Source organism: Schistocerca americana, chromosome 1, assembly GCF_021461395.2.
Source record: "Schistocerca americana isolate TAMUIC-IGC-003095 chromosome 1, iqSchAmer2.1, whole genome shotgun sequence".
Taxonomy (NCBI): Eukaryota; Metazoa; Arthropoda; class Insecta; order Orthoptera; family Acrididae; genus Schistocerca; species Schistocerca americana.
Window position 1 is genome coordinate 908086074 of NC_060119.1, and position 6941 is coordinate 908093014.

At 37.8% G+C, this 6941-nt stretch overlaps 1 protein-coding gene across 2 annotated transcripts in view; it reads right to left on the reverse strand.

Annotated features, from left to right (window-relative positions):
• Positions 1-6373, reverse strand: part of LOC124615190 (PAX3- and PAX7-binding protein 1) — a 172775-nt gene extending 166402 nt beyond the window's left edge. Inside the window, exons 1-2 of one of the 2 annotated variants that reach the window (XR_006979766.1) lie at positions 6228-6373; positions 4534-4703 (exon numbers count right to left, since the gene is read on the reverse strand). The gene's annotated coding sequence lies outside the window, so the exon portion shown is untranslated. Of the gene's footprint in view, positions 1-4533; positions 4704-6227 lie in introns of those variants that run through there. The other variant, XM_047143007.1, reaches the window with a different exon arrangement.
• Between the last annotated feature and the right edge of the window lie 568 nt (positions 6374-6941).

Consider the following 6941-nt stretch of genomic DNA (forward strand, 5'->3'; position numbering starts at 1 on the left):
TGCCCTTCCTTCAATACATCTTCATTCTTTCTTTATATTCTCATGTGCATTATTCTGACCAGCAATTTACAAGTATAACTTGCGAGTCTAATCATTGGATAGTTTTCACATTTATAGCTACCTTTTTTGATAATGCGATGTTAATGTTGACCTGGAAATGTGATCAGAAATTTCTGTTTCATATAATTTGACACCAACTCAGGTATTCTAGTCTCTGTATCTCCAACAGATTTCAGTAATTTGTATACCATATATCTCTGACTCTAAGCCCTAATCTTCTTTATAAATAATGTCAGTCCATAGTCATGTAAGAGTCATTAAGTTATTTATCTTATTTTCACAGGCATATTGTCCAGAGCAAAATATTCTCAGGCAAATATGAGAAATAGCTCATATTGGTCAAGACTTTTGTAGCCTCATAACACATACAGCCTCAAATATTTTTTTATTCATATTCACTTAATCTTTCACTCCGGTCCCACATAAAATCACTACATGGGATGAAGGCTTCTGTTTAATTATGTGAAGTTTTAAATTCATGTTTTAAAAAAAGCATTCATGCAAGAGGATCATATAGACATGCCACTGTTAGAGCGCCACACAAAACATGCAAGGAGGATATAGAAACAAGCATCCCTGGCACTGAAAAACAGTTGAAAACTTCAACTTTGGTCCCATATTTAGTTCACTTTTATCGCAAATCTCTCATCCAGCAAAAAGTCCCAAACTACTAGAGGGTGGGGGGTTAGGGGGGGGGGGGGATCCATAAGACTGAGTTCTATAAACAAGATAGGTAAAAGAAGGGACCCAAAAAATACCAGAGCAATAGCCTTTATGTCACTTTGCTGCAAATTCTTGAGCATATTCTAAGTTCAAATATCGTAAACCTCCTTTAGACAGCAAAGTTGCTTCTGTCCACAAATTAGCAGGGTTTTAGAAAGCACTACTCACACAAAACCCCATTAACTTTTTTTTCACACGATATCCTGCGAACCATGGATGAAAGGCAATAGGAAAATTCCATATTCCTACCTTTTCAGAAATTATTTGACATAGCGCCACGATACAGACTGTTAACAAAGATTTGAGAATACAGAATAGGTTCTCAGACATGTGAGTGGCTCAAAGACTTCAAGTAATAGAATCCAGTATGTTGTCCTGGATGGTGAGTCATTAGAGACAGAGGTAGTCTTAGTCTCTGTATACATAAATGATCTGGAAGATAGTGTGAGCAGCAATTTGTGAATTTGCTAATGAAGGGAAAAGTGTTGATGATTGAGGATGACTTCAACAGAATATTGTTTGGTGTGGTGAATGACAGCTTGCTCTAAGTGTAGAAAAATGCAAGTTAATGTAAATGGGTAGGAAGAACAATTCCATAATGTTCAAACACAGTATTAGTGATGGGCTGCTTGGGCAGTCACATATCTAGAAGGTACATCACAAACTGTTATGAAACAGAATTTTGAGCACCACCACCACCCACCCACAATAATAAATAATTTAGTCTTCAGTATTACTTTCTGCTGTTTTTCTCTTTCAACCCCCCCCCCCCCCCCCCCCCACACACACACACACACACATGCACTGACAGCCAAAAAGATTACGACCAGTGCTCACAGCATGTAACACAGTAAGGAAAGTATACAAGTGCAGCAGAGATGTATAGTGTATCATTTTAACAATGATAAAGGTTGCAAATGGAGAAATCCATTGACATAAGTGACTTTGACACAGGGCAGATTGTTATTGCCTTATGCCTGGGAACAAGCATCTTGGAAATGGTGAGGATAGTGAGCTATCATCGTGATCATTTATGGCAAGTGGCAGCCAGACAGTGAAACAATGAGTAGGAGAAAAGGTGTTGGAGATTCACACCTCATCACAGAACATGGAGGTCAGACATTTGCTCGCTCTGAAACGCAGCATAGGTGACTGTGAGTGAGTACAAGGTCGGTGCAGGCACAAGTGTTTCAGTGTACATGGTTCAGCACACAATGTAGAACATAAGGACTTGCAGCAGACACCTCCTACATGAAGATAGAGCATTTATCACTGCAAATATGTCATCTGGCCATACACATCACATTATTTGTTACAGAAGGCTAACAGCTGTGCATGAATGTACTATGTTATGAGGAACACTCACATGGACTTCTTTTGGGCATGTAACAGTAATTGATGAGTTCATGAAAACTGTGAACTATGAGAAAATCATTGTTGGCCACCTGCATCCTTTTTATGTTTCACGTCATCCTTGGTGGAGACGGCATCTTCCAGCAGAACAAATGTGTGTGTCACAAGTCTAGAAAGGTGGTACAGTGGTTTGAGAAGTGTGATAGTGAGCTCATATTGACATGTTGGCCTACATATTTGCCTGATGAAAACAGATAGCAGCTACATGCCCACAAACAACAGGTCAGAAGCTTGTGAGAGAGTTTACAGATATCTGGTGCCACCTATCTCTGGAAACTCACCATTGATGTATCCATGCTGCAGAGAACTGCTGCTGTACTGCATTCCAAAGGTGAACCAACAAGCTATTAAGGAGATGCACAAACTCTCTCACTCCCCCCCCCCCCCCCCAATCCCCCTATTCTCAGGACTCTGGATGCAGACAGAAATTGACGGAAAATGACAGTATCACATAGACTCTATATTTGATATGAAATTATTTATGTTTTGATTACAATGCATTTCACATCTATGCAGATACTGCAAAGGTTATACATGAATCGGTAATAAAAGAAATAAATGTCTGTAAGCAGTAAAACCAGAAAATGAAGAAAGAGCCTTCACATAACGTAGTTTTCATAATTTCATCATCACAACCAACAGCTATATATTTTCTATACAAGTTGCAAATGTGATAGAAACTTCAATATGTGGCAAAATCAGAACATGAAAGAAATGCTGTCCATGTAACATGATTAACTGGTATGTTGGATGTTCAAATACAATCACTCCTTTTGAAGCCTCATCTTAAGGTGAGCTGCAAAATACTTTTATCAGCATTTATTTGATATTTTATGTTATAATACTAGTAGCACATGAACATGAATAAATCACTTCTCTGTCCTATATCTATACCACTGTTAAAATTTATTGAACTATGCCACATACCTTCTGCATGGTTTGCAAAGAGGTACTGCAAAAGCTCTATTTGACCAGTGTACCGTTGAACCAGATACAAGTATTATAGCAGGTTAAACAGAAAGCACCATCTGTTTTGTTTTGTGCATGCAACATATTGTAAACTACATTAATGTAAGTTACTTTTGAGGTCAGTAAGCAATATCAATGCAATATCTGCTGTACTTTATTTTCCTTCTTTTTGGGCTCTGCATCGACATGGCTACTCTGCAAACCACACTTCAGTGCCTGGCATGGGGTTCATCGAACCACCTTCACAATAATTCTGTTATCCTACTCTCTAACAGAATGCAGAAGAAATCAACACTCATATCTTTCTGTGCAAGCTCTGATTTCCATTATTTTAATCTGCTGTTCATTTCTCCTAATGTAGGTCGGCATTAGAAAAATATTTTTGCTTTCAGAGGAGGAAGTTGGTGATTGAAATTTCATGAGAAGATCCCACCACAATGAAAAATACCTTTGTCTTAAAGAAGTCCACCCCAAATTCTTTATCATGTCCATGGCAACTCTCTCTTAAATATTCCTTGCTAATACAAAATGTGCTACCCTCCTTTGAACTTTCTCAATGCACTTTGTTAATACTATGTGGTAAGGATCCCACACCATGCGTCCATACTCCAAAAGATTGGATTGAATTGTTTGGGGGAAGAGACCAAACAGCAAGGTCATCGGTCTCACCGGATTAGGGAAGGACGGGGAAGGAAATCGGCCGTGCCCTTTCAAAGGAACCATCCCGGCATTTGCCTGGAGTGATTTAGGGAAATCACGGAAAACCCAAATCAGGATGGCCGGACACGGGATTGAACCATCGTCCTCCCGAATGCGAGTCCAGTGTGCTAACCACTGCGCCACCTCGCTCGGTACTCCAAAAGAGAATGGACAAGCATAGTGTAGGCAGTCTCCTGAGCACATCTGTTTCGCCTTCTAAGTGTTCTAACAATAAAATGAAGTCATTGTTTCACCTTCCCCACTACACCTTCTGTGTGTGTTCTTTCCACTTTAAATGGTTCGCAATTGTAATTCTGAGATATTTAATTGGATTTACAGCCATTACATTTGATTGATTTATAGTGTAACCAAAGTTAAATGGATTACTTTCAGCACTCATGTGGATGACCTCACACTTTTCATTTTTAGGGTCAACTGCCAATTTTTAGACCATACAGAGATCTTATCTAAGTCTTGACTTTTAGTGTTTTCACTAATATATACCACCAAATAACAATAGACACAATGGAAAACACAGCACTGTTGCTAAATGCTGTCTTCCATTAATTGTAGTTTATGTTGCATAGTCTGTGTATAAATAGATATTGTGTTATATGTGCTCTACGTCACCAACAGTTTAAGCTTTGGTGGAAGGGACAAAAAAAAATATATTTTTTCCCTGCATAACTATTTTATTTGATCAGCTATCAGTATAAAGCACAAAAAACAGGTTACACATCTCTTGTTTGAGGAGGACATGAAGTTTAATCCTTCCACCTCCAGCTATCTTACACAGTATATGGTTGGAGCTTGCTTCCTCTGCTCCCAACAGCACTGCTCTGAAACGGGGAAAGAAAAAGTGCTGATAGTTGTTACTGTATTTGAATAAACTGATGCACAAAACAAAACAAATTGTTGCTGACTCTGCAAACAAACCTTATTGTATAGATAGACTCTGTATTCATTCATTCTATTGTGGTAAAATATAGGATGTTATTGCAGTGTTTCTTTTTAAAATTTATTGCCTAATGCTATACCAGAAAAAGCTGAACTAATAATAATGAAATAATTTGAATAATGCATGTTCTGTTCTATGATCTTAAGAATGATAATTTGAAACAACAGTAACACATAATTGTATTTTGCATAGAAATGTTCCTCCTTGCTGCTAGAAACCTACCACATTGTTGCAAAAAACGAGGGAAAAAGTTTGAATTTTATTCATTATGTAATGGTGTCTTATAACGTTTATCTGATTCTGAAAGGCATACACAGGTGAGAAGAATTAAATGATCAGATTTTACGGTATAAGAAATGCTTATCATTCAGGACATGTAATAAGAATGTTAAGTTTCAGTTCTATCCAGAAAAACAAAATGTTTCCTTATTTCTGTCATAGGCCTATAAAGAATGAGGCATTGACGAAACTGACATTGGTTTTAGGAAACATACAATATGAAAAATAACTGCTGTTTGTTAGAAAAGGATAGGGCTACCAGTGATAACATGTGGCAGCTAAAACTCTGAATTTCCACATAAACCAACGAAATGAACCAAACATGATTGAGTAGTATGAAAACATCAAATAATTTTATCCCATCCGCATGTAAGACATTGTCTTATTTGTGTTCATTCCGTCATTCAAATCAATAACAGTGCCTTTTACATAAAATATGTGGAAGTGAATCAAATATTTTATGTAATACAAAGTATGGTTTCAAGGATAGGCTACAAAACACAGTGCAACCTGATCCATCGCTAGGAAGAAAGAAAAAGGAATACACTTTGTCTCACAATACACAATTCGTGCGCAGTATAACCCTGGTTACTTTCTTACATTTTTATACTGGAAACTTAATTTGTATGACTGGCTAAGCGTTTAAAACGGGCAGCCAATTCGCAAAGGAACATTTAGCTTCTCCTTAAAATCTACGTTTTGCAACAGTAATGAGGCGATTCATTATGCAAAAACCTGACATCTATTAGATGAGCGACGTGGATCCCAACTTAACATTACATTACTTGGAGAAGATGCCCATTGCACAACAGCAAAAATTCTCGAATAGCTAAAATCAGAATAACGTAATGCAAAGCCGACTGTCATTAAGGGAGTACTTAACACATCACACTTCCATATTGCAATAGGTGCATCCCATACATGAGGCAACTCTCGCTAAGGTTTGATACAGGATCAAATAGCCGGCGTTTTAATAAATCACGAAAATCGCGGACATATTAGCTGCAGTTTATGGTTGCAACTTGTTCAGGTGCATTCGGCAATTAATACTGGAGGACTTCAGCAACATTACGTTGATGAAGGCATAAATATAAACTGAAAAGCATACACAATATCTCCAACTTACCGAAACACGCCAGAACTGATTATTACACGCTGAAGCAATGATGTTTCCCTGCGTATTTACCTATCTGTAAACACAATAACACATGGACGTCACTCAATATCGTCGTGCAAGTGTAATAGTCTGCCATCTACCGGCATTAGTGTGAATGAACAACGTTCGCAACCTGTAGTCCCATCTAGCGCCGGATAGTGAAACGAGGTACAACTTGTGGTAACAGTGCAGTTCCCCAAAATCATTGGTTGCGATAAACGAAAAATGTGATTGACTTATTTGTTTTAAATGGGAACCTATCCATGTCACGTAACACGCGCCCCTACCAGTGGTACATCAGAGAACATAACACATTGTCCATCTATACTGTTTTGGATGAAGACTAATAACATGAACTTCTATATAAAGAAAAAACCGAATATGACAAAACTTAAAGTTCAAAACTAAACTGTAGAGTGTGTAGCCAGCACAAAATTTTTGGTTAGTTGATCAACAATTAAAATGGGATGAACATATTAGGATGCTTGGGAAAAAAAATCAGCACAGCATGCTATGCCTTACGAATATTAGTCACTGTGTGCAATAGTTCATGCCAGAAAATGACGTACTTTGCACACATACATTCTATAATAAGTTACGGCATAATATTCTGGGGTGCAAATGCCCAAAATGTGGAACATGTGTTCAGATTGCAAAAACGAGCTATCAGAATAATGAACGAGA